Raw genomic sequence first — 18,811 nt, 5'->3', positions numbered from 1 at the left:
AGTACTTAGGAATCATCTTTCAGGATCGTTGATTCAGTTTAGTTCTCTTGTATATTTCATGGCCTACATATTCTGGTAAAAGAATAATATTCTACCCAGACACTCTTATCCAGGAAGCCAGGAAAGTAGTGCAGTTTGGTTCTAGCCCAGGAAGTCTGATTTTGGTCCCCTCATGTCAACTAAACTTAAAACAGAAACTGACCTTAAATCGACCAGTGGCTGCCATCTGGATATTGAGGTAGGGCAGTGAAACTTGCTTAAAATTCCTTAAAAGTACTAGGTGAACTTTAAAATATGTCCTCTGTGTTAATATTAAAATAGTTCATCATTTGAAAAGAATTCATTTTCAGCTACACTTAATGGTATAAAATTATGAAGTAATAACTGTAGGAGCCCCACCTCTTTCCCTGAAAATTAGAGCTAAGTGGTACCTTTTTGACTTGGGCCAAGCAGACAATATGCATTTGCTATTCTAGGAATTCCCATTTAATAATGCTTTCTCCTTTCTTCTTCCCTCTTTTCCCTTTTCTTCCTCCCTTCCATTTTCTTCCTTACTTTCATTGTTCTTGTAATGTCATTCAAACCTGTCAGCTTGGTGTTAGCATGCTATAAGTACATTGCGTTCTGGCAGTAATGGCCCTCTTATGACACATTCTCTAGTTTTGCAGGTCATAGTATTTGAAGTAGCAAGCTCTCCTGATATATTAAAAAGGCTACTGAATTGAGGTTCTGATATGCAAGCATTTTGCAGTTGTCACTAAAGCCATATTTGTCTTTTGAAATTGGAATTTATGGATGGTTTCCAGGTTTAAAATATCACAGAAGAGGAAGGTGACAAAATCCATTGTTGAATAGAAATTCAATATAAATTTCATTGCAAATAACTCATTTGTGTACTTCAATTGGAGCCTCTTAGGTTGCTGTGCACAGGGCTTGACCATGTTAACTGGGTTGGCTAGCAAACCCCTGGACTGTGATTCGCTTAGGATACCTGTTTTATGAACACACTCACTTCCACGTCCATCATTATCACCACTCCATTTTGCATACAGCACAATAAAGTCCGGTTCACCCTAAGATTCCAACGTTAGTGCTGCAGAGGAGACCAATTGTTTTAGCCCCATTTATTTAAAAGATGCGGGGACTAAAGTGAGTATGTAACTTGTGAAAAGTAAAACAGCTCCTGAGAGGTTTAGCCATGCCTCACATTCTACTCTCTAAATTCCATCTGAAGCCCTTGGCTGGGTAACCCAGTTGGTTAGTGTCCTCCTAATATGCCAAGGTTGTAGGTTCAATCCTCAGGGCACATACAAAAAGCAACAGATTAATGTATAAATAAGTGAAATAACAAATCTCTCTCTCTCTCTCTCTCTCTCTCTCTCTCTCTCTCTCTCTCTCTCTCTCTCTCTCTCTTTCTCTCTCTCTCCCCCCTCCCCCTCCCTCCCTCGGTCCCTCCCTCCCTCCCTTTCTTTCTTTAAAAATCAATAAATAAAAATTAAGTTACATCCCATATCATCACAACAAATCAAGCTATTCTAAGTTGCTAGTGTGATGCTAATGGTTGTTAATAACAAACACTCCGATCCTGTATATTGTTCTGAGGAGTCTAATAGCACATAAGCTGGGATGGGAGTGAGATATGATGTGCCATGTGCTATGTTCAACATTTCTCACTAAAGATGGCCCCACTGGGGATCTAATGCAATTACTCCCATTTATAAATGAAGAAACAAAGACCCATCAGACTAAGTAACTCCCTGAAATCCACAACCAGTGGGTGATGGAGTCTACTTCTACCTGTCTTACTGATGCCAAACGCTATGCTGTGCTGCCCCCTGAAGTGTCTTCAGTCCTTTTCTTCTTTCTCCCAAACTAGAACACAGGTAAACACATACACCCACCGCAATCTCTCCACAGTCTTATCCGAAGCTAGTCCTTTTGGTTTCTCCTTTCTTTCTCAGAGTAGTTGTCCAGGATGGGAGGTGGGTACAGTCACCTATCGCTTACCGTGCTGCTGGCCTCACACTGTGGCCAGCTGATCTAGACCAGGCCTGCTCAGGAGAGCTGCTTGCCATGCATGCCAAGCTCAGTCAGCCACAACCTGTGAAAAATAGCTTGGAAAGGCATTCTAGCCGCTGGCCTTTTTTGTTTTATTTTGTTTGTTTGTTTGTGGGTTTTTTTGTGTGTTTTTATTTGTTTGTTATTGTTTTTTTTTGTGTGTGTATGTTTTTGCTTTGTTGTTGCTCACAGGAGTAGCAAGGATGGAGACTAAATATGTCTGGTAGGCTTGTTGTGAAGAAAGTTGAAGAAAGCTCCATTATTACCGTAGTAATATAAATCACATGTTAGAGTTTGCAGAGAGAAATTTAGGCAGAATTGTAGAGACTTCTAAGGCTCCTTATATTCTTTCTAATCAGCTGTTGCCAGACATAGACCAGCCAACTTAAATGCAAGTATACCTCAACTTCCTGTAATAATAGCATATCCAACCCAGGGAGTAGAAACAAGAAAATCGAAGGCAAAAATGTTTATGGTCTGTTTCCCTTTGTTGATTAAGAAACCAATAAAACACTATAAACATAATTATTCACCTTTTTTAAGCATTCAACAATTTCAGGCAGAAATAGTTTATAATGTGACACTTTCACCCAATCATTGAGCAAGTATATTGTAGCTACATAATACAAAGAGGGAGCGAGAGTTTTATCCCACTTAAGATTCATAATATAATGAATAGACATATTAACAGGTAAATTATAATTAAGGGGAATAAGTGCTACAATAAAGATCTCCATAAAGTGATTTGGGAATCTAACGGAAGAAATAATTGTTCCTGGAGATTTTTAGCAAAGATTTTGCACAGCAATTGACATTTGAGATGATTGTTGTGGAACCAATAGTCATTATCCAGATTGTGAATGAAGGGAGTGAGGACTCCAAGGCCGAGGAAGCCTACTGGGTGATGATTCAGTGATGTGGCCATTGAAAGAAAGGGCGATTGTTCAAAGTGATGAGGTGACATCAGGGAGTGGCAACAGGGAAGACTAATGTTAGCCTTGGGAATAGAGTTGAGATTATAAAAGGTTCACACTTAAATAGAATCAATTTCAAGTCATTGATGTGTTGTTGTTTTTTTAACTATGTTTTTATTATTTCAGAGAGGAAAGAAGAGAGAGAGAAGGATAGAACATCAATGAGGAGAGCGAATCATTGATCAGCTGCCTCCTGCATTCCCCATACTGGGGAGCAAGCCTACAACCCAGGCATGTGCCCTGATAGGGAATCAAACTATGACCTCCTGGTTCAGAGGACGATGCTCATACACTGTGCCACACCAGCTGGGCTCTTATCATTTAATGTTTTTTTCTCTCTCCCTTCCTCTCTGAAATTATATTTTTAAAAATTGGATTGAATATAAACTTTGGGAATGACACTCTCAAAATTATTTGATGCATAGACAAGTAGGATTGATCCTACAGTGGTCTATATCCTATTATTTATCTTGAAAAATCATTAAACTGTATGCTCTAAAAATTGTTAGTAACTATCATCAAGAATTTATACCCTAAAATTTCTAGTATAGGCTTTTAAAATTTTTCACTTATTTAAACAAGATTCTAAAAAAGACAAGTCAGATGGGAAGCATGCTCAGCTGTCATTTCTCATCTCTCTTCCTTCCCTCTCCCTTTGCTGAATGAAGGCAATTCTGCTGACACTCTACTAATTTTCATTTGATGTGGGGCCATCACTGCAGATACTGTCAGGGTGCTTCCCAGACCCCTGCTATTCCTGCACTGGACTAACTTTAGACAAGTGAAAGGTTTTTCTGCAAACAGATCACGGCAAGCTCTAAACCTATAGGTTGCTCGTGTTTAATTGTGTGGTTTATTTTTTTCCTTCCATCTTTATATAATATGTCTAGAGGCCTCATACACAAAATTCGTTCACAAGAGGTATGGGGGGGGGGGCGGTGTCCCTCAGCCCAGCCTGCACCCTCTCCAATCTGGGACCCCTTGAGGGATGTCCGACTGCCCATTTAGGTGAGATTGGGCCTAAACGGGCAGATGGACATCCCTCTCACAATCCAGGCTCCCAACTGCTCACATGCCTGCCTTCCTGATTGCTCCTAAACACTACTGCCTGCCAGCCTGATCACCCCCTAACCATTCCCCTGCCAGCCTGATTGATGCCTAACTGCTCCCTTGCCAGCCTGTTTGCCCCCAACTTCCCTCCTCTGCCAACCTGGTCACCCCTAACTGCCCTACCCTGTAGTCTTGATTGCCCTCAACTGCCCTCCCTTGCAGGCCTGGTCCCTCCCAACTGCCCTCTCCTGCTTTTCATATTGTTGTGGCCATCTTCTTCTTCTTCTTTTTTTTTTTTTTTTTTTTTTAACTATATTTTATTGATTTTTTTTACAGAGAGGAAGAGAGAGGGATAGAGAGTCAGAAACATTGATGAGAGAGAATCATCGATCAGCTGCCTCCCGCGCACCCCCCACCGGAGATGTGCCTGAAACCAATGTACATGCCCTTGACCAGAATCGAACCCGGGGCCTTCAGTCCACAGGCCGATGCTCTATCTACTGAGCCAAACCGGTCTAGGCGTGGTGGCCATCTTCTGTTCACATGAGGGCAGGATCTTTGACCACATGGGGGCAGCCATCTTGTGTGTTGGAGTGAGTGTCAATCTGCATATTACTCTTTTATTAGATAGGATTAGAACAGGGAATTTCAAAATTGTATTTGAGCTCAATATCTATTAGTCATTGGTTTGTCCTAAGGATAAATTATCTTTCTATTCTTTCTGCTGTTGAAAGATGGTTGAGGTGTTTTTTGTTTTGTTTTGTTTTGTTTTTTGTTTTTTCCATCATCCAAAATGCCAGGGTATTTGGTGAGAAAGTCAGTCAAGATTAATTATGAGACTTATTTATTTGTTATATTTAAACTGAGTCACCTACCTATTTTATCAAAGAACACATTTGACCACTTCTTTTTAATTTTTTTATGTTTGTTCCTTGATTTTTTGGAGAACATTGCATTCACCTGGTTTCTACTATGACATTAAGTGATTCATATAGAGGCAGAGCATGATCTCTTATGAAGTACTTTTCATCTGAGATGATTAGAGAAACCTTCTGTCTTAAATTTCATAAAGGACTAACCAGGTGTCTATGGATTATTATTCAAGATGAAGCTGTAGACCTCTTATTCTCCACTGAAGAATGGCTCCTGTGCAGAGTCACAGTTGGAACATTATTTGGTGAATTTAGCTGAGGTTTAAAAAAAAAAATAGTGACATTTACATTTTTCCAAATAATTTCCCCAGTCCATTGCCCTAAATTCTGATAATTTTATTAGTTTCTATTACTCCTTTTCTTTTTCTTTTTTCTTTCTGGTTGAAATTAGGTTATAGAACACATCTGGAGTAAATTTTTAAAACATTTTAGATTTATGGAATTATTACAAAGATAATACAGAGAGTACCTGTACACCTCACACCCAATCTCCTCTATTTATTAACATCTTCCAATAGCATGCAGCATTTGTCACAGTTAATAAAGCAATATTGATACTCTATTATTAACTAAAGTCTGTACTTTATTTCACTTTCCTCACTGTTTCCTAATGCCCCTTTTCTGTCCCAGGATTCCATCCAGAACACCACATCACATTCTGTAATCATGTCTCCTTAGGCTTTTCTTGGTTGTGACAATTGCTCAGATTCTCCTTGTTTCTGATTACCCTGGCAGGTCTGTAGAATTCTGGTCAGGTATTTAACAGCATGTTCCTAGTTGGGCTTTGTATGATATTTTTTTTTCCTGATTACAGTAAGGCAATGTATTTTTAGGAAGAGGGCTATAGAGGTACAAGTGCCATTCTCAAAATATTGTATTATATCAAGGGTATATTCTATCAACAAGGCTTATCACTGTTGATGTTAACCCTGATTTTCATCTAACAGAAAGTTTTTAGAAGAAAGTCATTCATACTTAGGGAGTGAGGGGTTATGTTCTACTTCATTGAGTTTAGAGCATTGGCATAAATGATTTGGAATTCTTCTGCATGTGAGAGTTGTCATTCTACACATTTTTTATTACTCAGTTATTAATTTCCACTACTGGGGTCTCATAGATATTTGTTTTATATTTTGGGTTATACGCCAGTACAACTTTATCTATTTGGTTGTTCAAATTGTTCCATTTGGCCTCTAGAAGCCCTCAGTTGGCTGTTGGGTTCCTTGAATGTACACCCATCATTGTGTTTTGTTTTGAATACTTTCTTTCTGGCACTCAAGATGTTCCAGGCTCTTGTATATAATCATCTCTCAGTATCCATGGGGACTGATTCCAGGAGCCCCCTTCAGAGAGAAAAATCTGGGGATGTTTAAGTCCCTTATAAAAAACAACATAGTATTTTCCTGAAACCCATACTTCCATATAGGGTATAGCAGGGTGTGCCTGCATATAATGTCATTCTCACATATTAAGCATAGTGCTGGGCACATGACAAATTCTAGTTTGTTGTTTTGGGAAATTTCTGGGAGTTTATTTTTAATATTTTAAATCTCTGGTTTGTTGAATCTGCAGTATATAGAGGGTTAACTATAATTTCTATCCTAGCCCTAGAATCAGTCATTTTTACAAGGGGGCCTATTATAGATTTAGATAGATATAGATATAGATGATATATAGACATAGACATAGATATAGATATAGATATAGATATAGATATAGATATATAGATATGTTTCTCTTTCTCTCTTCTTTCTTTCCCTTCTCCTTCCTTTCTTTCTCTGTTTCTCCTCCTTCTTATCCTCTTCCTTCTCCTTCCCCTCCTCCTCCTCCTCCTCCTCCTCCTCTTCCTCCTCCTCCTCCTCCTCCTCCTCCTCCTTTTCTGTCTTTTCTTTTTTTAGAATAATATATAGAAACCAAAATCAGAGCTGATTTGCTGTCTCCCATTTTCTGTTTTGGCTTAGCTTTAATATTGGTCAGCCATTGAGAACTTGGTGTTTCTACCATGCAGTTTGGAGGCATTATGCCTTTTATGAAGTACTACACTTCATCTTTTGTTTCATTCCCATTTATGTAGTATATGAAGTTCACATTTGACTTCCAGATGTTTTGCTTTGTCTACTAGAATCTCTAAAATTAGACTGAGATGACCATTGAAGAAAAGGTTGTTCCTTTGTTTTAGTTCAAGAACTAAGCTTTCTTCTTCATTTTACTCGGGGGTGAGGAAAATAGAGATCCAACTAGAATTTGTAGCTCAATGCATTTACAGAATTTATAAAAATAAATTTAAAAAGGAGCCCTGGCCAGGTGGCTCAGTTGGTTGGAGTTTCTTCCCATACACCAAAAGGTTGTGGATTCAATTCCCAGTCAAGGTACATACCAGGTTGCAGGTTTGATTCCAGATGTGGGTGTATATGGAAGCTAACAGATTAATGTTTCTCACTCATATCAATGTTTGTCTCTCTCTCTTCCTCCCTCCCTCCTTTTCCCTCCTTTTTTTCCTCTCTTCTTCCCTTTCCCCCTAAAATCAATAAATATACCCTCAGGTAATGATTAAAGAAATAGCTCACTAAGGAGCTATCCCTTTGAATGACACTATCAATGAAGATAAAGGTCCCTGAAGAAATCCATCAACTTGACTATGTTGTCTTTACCCTTCCAGCTATCAGCCAGGACTCTGCATCTCATGACTAGGCTTCTCATTCCTTCCTCTCTCGGATTCCTGGGATTGGTGGCTGGAAAGACATCAGGAAAGATAGAGCACACCAGAAATGGGAAGGGAATTAAGATGCCATGTCTGCTCTTTAAGTTTTCTGAGTAGGCTTCCTCAACCCCTGGGATCCCCAGAAGAAAGGAGCATCTAGGCATTTATATGAAAATGGATGGGGGTGGGGGGTAAACCTGCACACAATGAGCTTCCAAACAGCCTATCACAAGTATCCTTTGTCTCTCTGGTGACCCAAGCCCTGACAGACAGAAGGGCAGAAAGTGCAGCTTATTTTGAGAGTAAAGGGAGAATTTCATCTTCCTGGTGCATTGTTGATAGGCATTTTACAGAGGAATAGAACCCAACCCGGTTCCTGAGATCTATTTCTCTTGGCATTGATGTCAGTTATTCAAAAGCAGGAATCACACAGGGTTCCAGGAGGTGAACTGCTACTCTAGAAACCATATTGACAGGCCCTCCCTTCCATTCAGGCTTCAGTAGCTGCCATGTGTCCATCAGGCCACTTCTGAGTGCTGGGGAGCGCAAAGCTTTCCATTTCTGGGGGCAGAAGTATAGTCAAAAGTGTCAACACACTCACCCTCAATCATTTATCATTTATGCATCAGTTGTGTTTGGGGGCCACAAGCTGATGCCTGTGACAAAAAAAAGTTGGTATTAAAGGGAGAGGACTTATTTACATTTTCTTTCAATTATTTATTTTTATTTGCTGAATATTTGAAACTGCTTCTTTAGTAGGAGAATTAATAGTTGCCTTTGGGAGAAATAAGGTTTTTCAGTGGCCGTTACATTTCTTGCACTAACATTATTTTAAGTAATTGGCATAAACCCCAGTACTGGAAAGGAGCTAATAATCGTGATTTCTGTAAAAACTATATTTGGACAAACCCAAAGAGGATGAATCATAGATTCTCCACACAGGAGCAAATGTGATTTGGCAACCCACTGACCCTATAGAATTTTTTTTTTAAAAGAAGGAACTTTTTATTTCTTATCTCTGAATATAATCTGATTAGCTCTAATCATTCCATTCAGCTGAATAACACATAGGGAAAAACAAATAATCAGTAGAAGGAAAGAATGAGTTGTACCAAATATCTGATTCTTAAGTAAATTCTTCCAAAATAATGCTATAGTAAATGTAGCCAAGGACATATTTTATGAAATTTTGACAGAAGTAGAACAGAAAGACCTGGCCTAGTTGTCAAGGACTTCTGTCCAAGTCTATTCTTCCTTCCCTCCCTCCTTCCCTTCCTCCCTTCTTTCCTTTCTTTCTCCCTTCCATTCATCCATTTACATTTATTTATGCAAAACCTTCTATTGAGGACCCCCAAAAATATATATGCATACATTGAATAATCATAAATGTAGTGTCTATTAAAATACATTTTATTTTCAAAATTGAACTAGTAGCTGTTAAAGTGTGCATACATTTTGGGCGACACCCTGCAAATACCCCTCAAAATATAGAAGTAAAGAGACAAAATACTTCCTCATGGGTCCTAAATCCTGGTAGCTAGCTCTCAAGCATATGATGCTGCAGGATTACAATGGGTAAAAACAAGCTCTACACAAAAGACTATCCCAGCACCATTCAACCGTGTCCTCCACTCCTTTTGTGAAGACAGGAAAGGTTGATTCATTCCAAATTCTGGCAGCAGGCAAAGGGATTTCCCCCTCTGCTTTTTCAACTGGACCAGGGGCTCACTGTTCAGGAATAACTCCATTATATTGTTCCCTTTAGTATTTAGGGAAGAATTGTTCAAATCATATGGGAGGTGGTTCTTTGAAAGCCCCAGCTAACATGGAAAACATTAAAAAAATTAAAAACAGGAAGATTTACAATCCGAAGCCAGACTTAATAATACATAACAAATTGCAGCTCTGTTTGGAATTCTCCCTAGGTACCGTTCCTAAGGATTCCAAGTGTTTAATTGAAATTTCTTTGGGGACAGCAGTCATCATTCAGTTAGGCATTATATTTATATTTGTGTGCAGAGGAAGGAAGTCAAAGGGCTAATAGACTGAGTGAGCAGAATGGCTGCTTTTCAGCTGCAGGCCCCGAAGAGCCAGCAATTCTCGGAGGAGTGCTTATCCAGGAGACAGCTTGCTTCTGTTGTCCTCTGGGGACCAGGGGAGGAGAACAGAGATGTGACTGACAGCTGTTTCTTCCTAGACGGAGGCAGACCTCCTGATCCCCGTGCTGCCTGTGTAATCAAACTGTTCTCAGTCTAGAGGATTAAAACACCTGGAGATGGGAAAGTGTTCTGGTCTAGATTTATTCTTGGAAAGGCTGTTATTTTACCCTGATGATTAGCATAGAATAGTTTTAGTCCCAGGACACTTGTGCCTTCATGATTTCCAAACAAAAGTTAATGAGTAACTATTATTCAAGGCATATTTTAGCCATTAAATCCGTGATAAGATCAAAAGAAAAGTCACAATGTCATAATAATTCTCCTTTCAATTTACGAAACAGGAGTCATAGATTAGCTTTGAATAGTTTATTCCACAATCTATATATCTTAAAAGAGTTAACGCTGTTATTTTATTCTGTGCTGTTGTTTTATTCTAGGTTTTACAGATGCAGTTTTTACCTATATACAGAGAAGTGTTTACATATAACCACCTTAATTTTTAGCAGGTTTACTGAGGTATAATTTAGACATCATAATATCCTCCAATTCCAAGTGTACAATTGCATGAATTTGAGTAAATTAACAGAGGTGGACACTTATCACCACTATACAATTTTAGAACATTTCTATAAACCCAAGAGGATTTTTCATGCTCATTTGCTCCCAGCTCCTGTCCTAGACAACTGGTGTAGCTTTAAGGGTTGTAATGAACATTATCATGGTCTAGGCTTATCTCTGAAAGGGTCTAGGTTTCACTTTCTCTAGTCTGTATGTTGAATATTGTAGATACTATCATCCTTATTTGATATGTGGGGACATTGGAACTTGGAGAAGCTGGGGATTGGGATTTTGTCTTGTCTGATTACAAAGCCCCTGTGCACTGGGACACACAGTTACTCCTAGTCTGAAAGTGAGCTGGATCTTAATAGACGTTGGAGATTAATAAAAGATTATTCTTATGTGTATATATAGCATTTCACTTTTCTAATTTCTCAATTCTCTTATTATTAGAATATACATAATTTGTACACATGGGCAGGGGTGGGAAAAAGTAAGTTTACAGTTTTGAGGATGCAAATCACCATTTATTATTGCATTATGTATCCATTAATTACTGCATTATTGTATAATTGTCATATTTTATTAACTGTAAGCCTACTTTGCACACCCCTGTATATGTATGTATACGTATATATATAGCATGTCTCTGTTTATTTTGAGTTGTGTTAGGGTTTGATGGCTGACAGTTTTCAGATGCTAACTTATATAATGGTTATTTTCTTTCCTAGTAAAAATTATGCTATCATCACTTTTCTCATATGTATGAGAACATTTCAAAAAGATTTTATTATTAAAAGATAAAGTTGCTAATATTGAAATACAATATTATAATATTACATATGGACCAGTTCATTCTTTATGTTATAATTTTTATTTGGAGATATTTGTGTTAGAGTTTTTACTTTCAAATTGTAGTAACAATAATAAGAAATCTAACAGATGACATATCAGAATGGTGCTAAATTTTATTAATTTGGACCAGCAGGGATTTTAATAAAAACTCAAGCACCCACTCATGTCATTGCAACAGAAATTAATGTATGATGGTAAGAACTTCTTTGGAGCTGTCAAAATCTGAGTTCCTGCTTTTCTTTCCCTCCCTTCCTTCCTTCCTTCCTCCCTCTCTCCCTCCCTCTCTTTCTGACTTTCTACGAAAGGTGTCAAGTTTTGGGGGTTTTTTTTGTTTTTGTTTTTGTTTTTAAATATATACACTAGGCTGGGTGCACAGAATTCATGCATGGGTAGTGTCCCTAGGCCTGGCCACTGATCAGAGCTGATTGAGGCTTTTCAGCTGCCTATAGGGGCCTTTCTTCTGCGCTGCCCCCTGGTGGACAGTGGACTTCATAGTGAGTGATCAAACTCCTGAATTGCAGAGGGGACATTTTGCATATTCACCTATATATATATAAATAAAATGTTTAACCTACTCACAATTATTTAAAGTTAATACATTTTTATTTAAGGAATTTCACATGTTCTGATTTCTTCCATTGTCTTAGTTCCTCCTGAGTTTGAGGCAGATAGATAGATATTATGTTTAACCTCACAATTATTTAAAGTTAATAAATTTTTTTATTTAAGGAATTTCACATGTTCTGACTCCTTCCATTGTCTTAGTTCCTCCTAAGTTTGAGACTTAATCCCTTTTAAAAAGAATATTTGCTCAATCCAGTGGTCATGTCAGTAAGTCCAATAATCACTGGGACCCATTTTTTCAAGTAATTCACTTTGGGGCCACTGTTAGGGTCAGAGTAGATGGACCTGCCTGGTCTCTCACTTCAGCACTCTCTAAACAAGAGTGAGTTCAAATCACAGTCATTGCTAAGGCATCAACCCCTGGAACAGTACAGATCTTGAGGATAGCCAGATATCTGCAAATCCAGACACTGTGTTCTCAAGGTAAAACCCATGTCATTCATATGCCTGTCTCCTTTTCAGGCCACTCTATCTTCTGTCCAATGTTTTTGGACTTGGATACCCTCTTTTTAGACAAAGCAACTTATTCAGTATATTCCTGTTCTAACTATGCATTCATCTTCTTTGGTAATTTAGAACTTCCTATGAAATAATTATTCTCCACCAGTTTGATATCACATTCATCACCAGATTCAAGATTCATTATAACCTCATCCTCTCTGCTGACTCTTCAGTGGGAGAGATAGATCCACTGCCATCCAAATGTTTATATCTATGACTTTTTTTTTTCTTCTTCTAAATCTTCACCAACATTCATCTGTTTTGAGGATCCCTTTGAGGTGTTATTCATACTTCAGTTTTCAAATAGTTGAAAAATCCTCTTGTCCCTGTTGGCTTGAAGGTTAAACTTTTTCTCCAAAGTAATGGTTTTCTTTCAGTATCTGATTCTAAAAGAGGAAGTGAGGTCTCTTATCTTTAAATTGTTTCTCATTTATTTGTGGTTTAGTGTTTTTTCTTCATTTTGTTCTTCCCTTGGTCTTCCTGTTGGCTTATATTTCCTCTTTTTACATTTCTTTTTCTTGAATTTTTCAAAAATAGCTTTTATTTTTATTTACTTTAATATGTATTTTTTATTATTGACATTATTATAGATGACCCCCATTTCCCCCCTCTTTGCCCCCTCCACCTAGCCCCTGCCTTATCCCAGGCTTTCACCACACTATTAACTGTGTCCATGGGCTATGCATATATGTCTAAGTTTTTGCTGTGGTTTTTGTTTTGCACCCTTGGAACATTTCTTTCTTTCTTTTTTTTATTTTTATTGTTGAAAGTTCCCTTTGTTTGTTTGTTTGTTTGTCCCCCTCTCCCCCATTCCTAATCATTCCTAGGCATTCACCACTCTATTGTCTACATTCATATATGCATATAAGTTTCCCAGTCAATCACTTCCCACACACCTCCAACCCCTGCCTTCCCTCTGAAATTTATCACTCTGTCCCATGCTTCTATGTCTCTGGGTCTATTATGTTCATCAGTTTATTTTGTCCATTAGATTCCACATATGAGTGACATCACATGATACTTGTCTTTCTCTGACTGGCTTATTTCACTTAGCATGGTACTCTCCAGGTCCCTCCATGCTGTTTCAAATGGTAAGAGTTCTTTTTACAGCTGTATAGTATTCCATTGTATAAACATAGCTTTTAAAGTCAAAGGTCTTGGTTCTAAAGAGGAGTCTCTGGATGAATCTCTTGCTCCAGTACTTTCAAGTGAACGAACACATATTCTAATAGGATTTCTTTGCCTTCATTTAGGTGATTAGGAACACATTGAGTTTTAAATAAGCTCCTATCTGAGGAACATATATCAGTTTGATTTTTAATACCTATAGCTGAATCAGATGCTGTTGAATCAAATGCTGTTATGTAGTCCAGATATTCCATTTCTGATTCGTAGTCTCCAAGTCCCTCTCAAAATTGTTATTCATCACTTGTTCCTTCCTTTCACCAATTTCCACCCAACTCGGCAGATAGCTTGCAGCTCCTGCTCAGTTTAGGCCTCATCTGCAACCCCCCTAAAAGGTCATCCAGGAATTCCCCCCTCCCCACCCCCCCTGACTTCAGCACTCCAGGCAACAACCGCCTGCCTCTGAGACTGTGCAGAAGAAAAGACTAATTCTTACTTTTCTGTCCATTTTGTTGTCCTTTAGTTTAGTGGGTCATGTAATTTCTCCTTATCCTGTGTCAATTGGCTTAAGAAAGTTCTCAATAGGAAGTCAATGTTGTCTTTTGGATCAAGTAGTTGTGTAACTTATCTATAAAACTCAGCTTCAAACATTTCAATATGGACTGCATTATTTGGGGTAAATCTTACAGGGAACATACATGAAGAACCATTAACCAAAATTAATTCCTCATTCCTGTGACATATCCTATTTTATTTGGACTGCACCTTTTTGGAATTATACCTTTTTGGACCACCATTTACAAATCAGTAAAAAAAAAAATATATAGAATTCACATTTTTCTAGAAAAAGTGCAAGATCTGGCAACTTTAATTCCACCTCCTTGAGTGGCAGAAATCTCTTTCCTTTACCTTTAATACCAGACTCTCTTCCCTTTATCTTTTTCTTTAAAAAAAAATGTATTTTTATTGGTTTCAGAGAGGAAGGGAGAGGGAGAGAGCGAGAGAAACATGAGTGATGAGAGAGAATCACTGATCGGCTGCCTCTTACACCACTCCCACTGAGGATCCAGGCCTCAACCAGGGCATGTGCCCTGACCAGGAATTGAACTGTGACCTCCTGTTCACAGGTCCATGCTAAAGCACTGACCCATGTCAACCAGCTCTTCCCTTTTTCTCCAGGCCGCCTCCACTCCTTACTGCCCTTTGCACTGGCTGACTTAGCTTTTTTGTGGTAACTGCCTAGCTTCTGAAAATCATTTAAATGTATAGAATATGATCTCATGGAAAACTGTGTGCCCTCTTTGAAATTTTTGTATTTTTCAGGCAAGCAGATAATTATTGAGAACTTATGAGCACGAATAAATGGAATCTCTATGCTCAATTGTTCTTCTGTTTTCTAATAGAAAGTTCTACTGTATGGTCCTTCGTTTTGGCAAGACATTTATTTACTCAATGAATTTTCCACAATAATTGTTCCCCATTGCCTGTGTGACTGCCTATAGCCTTTTGGCTTACAGGGTTTTAGGCTTCTGTTCTGAGTTAATTTAAGTAGCGATTTTCTCTTGTCAGACAAAGGTTCTACACAGCAACAATATATATGACAAAAGATATAATGGCGCTTTTTAAAAAATCGCAAATCTTTTTCTTAGAGCGGTAGCTAATAACGGCTTTCAGAGGATGTGTAGTGAAACTTTGACATATGTCACGGTTGTCAAAGTCAGCATTAACACAAAATAATAAGTTATTTAATATAGGATTCAACTTTATTATTTTTTCAAGTAAGCTGTCTATCACCAAGTTCTGAAGTGGATTTCTTTAAAGTCTCCCTGTCTCCAGAGAAAAGGGGGGGAAAGGCAGCGTGTCCCTGGACAGGATCTATGACTCATTATGTCAATCAAACCCCACTTCAGAAGGGAATAAAGAGATTTGTATCTCAAAGCTGCGCATAACAACTCCTCGGCTTTTCATTTCATATTTATGAGCGGGTTCACTTTGAAGTGTTTATCAGCCAATGCGCAGGAACATGAGGGAGCCTTGCCTGCAACCACACTCCGGCGTCTAATCTGCGGTGCGTGCTGAGCAGCCTGGCTCACCGACGCATGCTGTGTGAAAATAAATACCTAAATAAACTTTTTTGTTATTGCAGGTCTCGGAGCCATGTCTTTATATGAACTATAAGAAAAGAACAAATGATGCTAAACATTTTGAAATTGGTGTAACACGGCAAACCTGGCTCCGTGATGTGTAAAAATAAGGGAGGGGCAGCTAATTTCCTGCTTGAAATAAAATCAAGTAAAATGCAGAAAAATGAAAATACACAGATATTTACATATACTCCTCATCTGGTCTAAGTCTTTGGGTCTGAGTGGCTATATAATGTCAGTGAGTAGTACTAAGTGTCTCTTTTAAAATATTTTTTTTTAAGATGTAGTTCTTAGAATGGTTGGAGAGATGTTGAAAGTATTAAGTAGAAAGCTGTTTTGCATTTTTATCTGGATTTTTAAATATATAAAAACAAGGAGAAGAAAAGTCAGGGAAGATGAAGAAGGGGATATATAAAGTATACATTCTTTATGAATAAAACTGGTATAATTTTTGCATGTTTAACCGGCCTGTGTATCTTTGTTTAATTCCACAAATGTTTATTGAGCAGCTACTACACTAGTGGGGTCCCTCAGCCTGGCATGTCCCCTCTTGCAATCCTGGACCCCTCAGGGAATGTTGGATTGCCAGTTTTGGCCTGATCCCTGCAGGCCAGGCTGAGGGATCCCACCAGTGCACGAATCCATGCACCGGATCTCTAGTATTATATAATCATAGTAGCTTAAAAGGGAAAATTTTTAGACTTAACTAGAAAACATGGCATGTGAGATACCACAAGAACTTTGGAGCCAAAAAGAAAATGCATGAAGCCTACTCCACCTACACTTTTTGTGGCCTTAGGGATGTTATTTATTCCTTTTGAACCTAATGCTTCTTCCTACTTTTATTCTGAAGATTATATGAGTGTTTGTATAAAGTGTTTGTGACTTAGTCTTGGCACATACTAAACAAACAATAAGTATTTAGCCATAAATCCAGGTTAAATGAATGGCTGAAGGACCCCAGCTCTTCTTGATCCCATGTTTTAGTTTTAAAAAGAAACTGAGGACTCAGAGATTGAAGGAGCTTACCCAAGTTCATGTTTGCCACCCATAGTCAGGTTTATAAAAAAAAAAGAAATATAATGACTTTCCCCCTTCATCTGTCTTCTCACCCATCAATGTAAGTGCAGTGGGAAATAAATCCATCAGGAATAATATATGATATCATGATTGTATATTTATGTGTTGATCTCACTTGCAATCAACAGTAGCAGGACACAGTTTTCCCATCTCTGTATCCCAGTCAGTTCTCAGCACACCTTTTTGTCCCTTTGTAGAACTGAATTGAATTAATCAGTTGGAGACATGAGGGGTGGGTGCCCTTGGGAGAATGTGAGCCCTACCATGGCAGTGATTCTTGGGAAGACTGAAGTACAAAGAAGCATAGAACCTGCCAGATAGGCAGGCACGTCAAGCATAACAGCCTTTGTGGGGTGTGTTCCTGTTAAGGCTGATGGATAGGTTTTCTGGAAGGACTGTTTTGATTTCCTTATCCGAATGGAGATTGAGCACATGGCACATGAGAGAGTGATTTGGACCCAATTCCAAGAGAGAAAAATTTGAAGCAAGAAATAAGAGTTTGAAATAATCTTCTATTGCTGATCCCTAAATAGCTTGAATTAATGAGGCCCCACACCCCTTGTGACATGGGCACAGGGGACGTATGGCAGTGAAGCAGCAATTTCCCTGGTGGCTCTTCCACAGCCTAGGGGGTGCATACAGATTCAGTGCCCCCCTTGAAAGCAAGACTCTGCTAACAAGGGAAAGGTTGTCTCAGGTGAAGCCTCACCATGTGCCAGCTGGTACAGGTGATTCCCACAGAGCAAAGAGAAGAGGCTCAACAGAAGACAACTAAGTATCCTATTGGCTTTCATTGCCTGTCATTCTAGAAAAGCCATAGTTTTCCTGGGGAAAATTGGTGTTAGTTTGTTTGCTTGTTTGTTTTTAATTTTTAATTTTAATTGTTTTTATTGAATTCAGAGAGAAAGGGAGAGATATATAAAACATCAATGATGAGAGAGAATCACTGATTGGCTGCCTCCTGCATGCTGCCTACTGGGGATTGAGCTATGTGCCCTAACTAGGAATCAAAACCTGACCTTCTGGTTCATAGGTCAATGCTCAATCACCGAGCCATGCCAGCCAGGCAAAAGTTGGCCTTTTAAGAAGAGAGCAATCTGCCAGCAATGACCTTGATTTAAAAAAAAAAAAAAAAAAAAAAGACAAAGAGACTCACCTCACTTCTTCTCAGCTCTGTCAGAGGCCTGTTTTGTGACTTTGAGAAGCCCAGCAACCTCCATTTCTCTGCTACAAGGGGAAGGTAATTCTTACACTTTCCAAGGATGATATGAACTCCTAGAACAGTTTTCTTTGAAAATCTTCATTAAGTGTGCTCTCTGGATACCAAACAGAAGAGATAGAGAGTAGAGTCAGTTGCTGGATTCTGAGAGAGATTTTGGAGAAATGAGGAAGGGCCAAGGAATTGGTCTGTGCTGACTAAACATTTGTTCCACTAATGAGAGGAGGCAGGTGACATTACTGCTGGACAGCCTTTGCCAGAACACCTGGAGACGGAAACCAGGCCCTGTCCCTGTGCCTTTCAAACAGCCAGGTGGCCGGAGCATTGGGTGTTGATGTAGAGAAGACGTCCTCATGGCATTGCAGGCTGACAGCACTGTGAGAGCATGATCTGACTTATTTATGAAAAGCCTGTGAGGAGGGTGGTGGGTAGATTCCTTGTAACTGCGGCCTTCCACCAGGTAGGGGTCGCATGGAGGAAACAGAGCTGCACTGGCCCAGCCATGTTTGCCTTGACCTGCCCCTCCTCCCTAAAAAATATTTAAAATGGTATTTTACCACTGTGAAGACAACTTTATTACACTATAAATGAAAACATTTTCTATAAACAAATGGTTTGCTTTTTTTCTGGTTTTAAAACACATTACAACATTTTCATAAACCCCTAGAAGCATTATGGGCCCTAGTGACTATGTCTATTATGTTGACTGGATAAGGTGGCCCCGGTCCTATTGAAACTGACATTTTTGTTGTTTTTCTATTCACTTGTGAATCTAAAAATGTGAATTTCAGCCCTGGTCTGTTTTTCTCAGTAGTTAAAAGTGTCAGCCCC

General features: G+C 38.8%; 1 protein-coding gene and 1 pseudogene across 4 annotated transcripts in view; one reads left to right on the top strand and one right to left on the bottom strand.

Moving 5' to 3' along the window:
• Positions 1–18,811, top strand: part of TENM2 (teneurin transmembrane protein 2) — a gene marked incomplete at its 5' end in the record, with an annotated part of 1,050,472 nt that overhangs the window by 220,495 nt on the left and 811,166 nt on the right. The gene's annotated exons all lie outside the window — the stretch shown is intronic.
• LOC311622547 (TATA box-binding protein-associated factor RNA polymerase I subunit D-like) lies at positions 12,351–16,733 on the bottom strand (annotated as a pseudogene). Its single transcript has 3 exons — positions 16,711–16,733; positions 13,552–13,655; positions 12,351–12,949 (listed from the first exon to the last, which is right to left on the bottom strand). The product of its transcript is annotated as a TATA box-binding protein-associated factor RNA polymerase I subunit D-like (transcript).

Source organism: Pipistrellus hanaki, assembly GCF_964339955.1.
Source record: "Pipistrellus hanaki genome assembly, chromosome: 5".
In the NCBI taxonomy this organism is placed as follows: Eukaryota; Metazoa; Chordata; class Mammalia; order Chiroptera; family Vespertilionidae; genus Pipistrellus; species Pipistrellus hanaki.
Note: the sequence above shows the minus strand (reverse complement) of the source record. Positions and strands in the feature narration are given on the sequence as shown.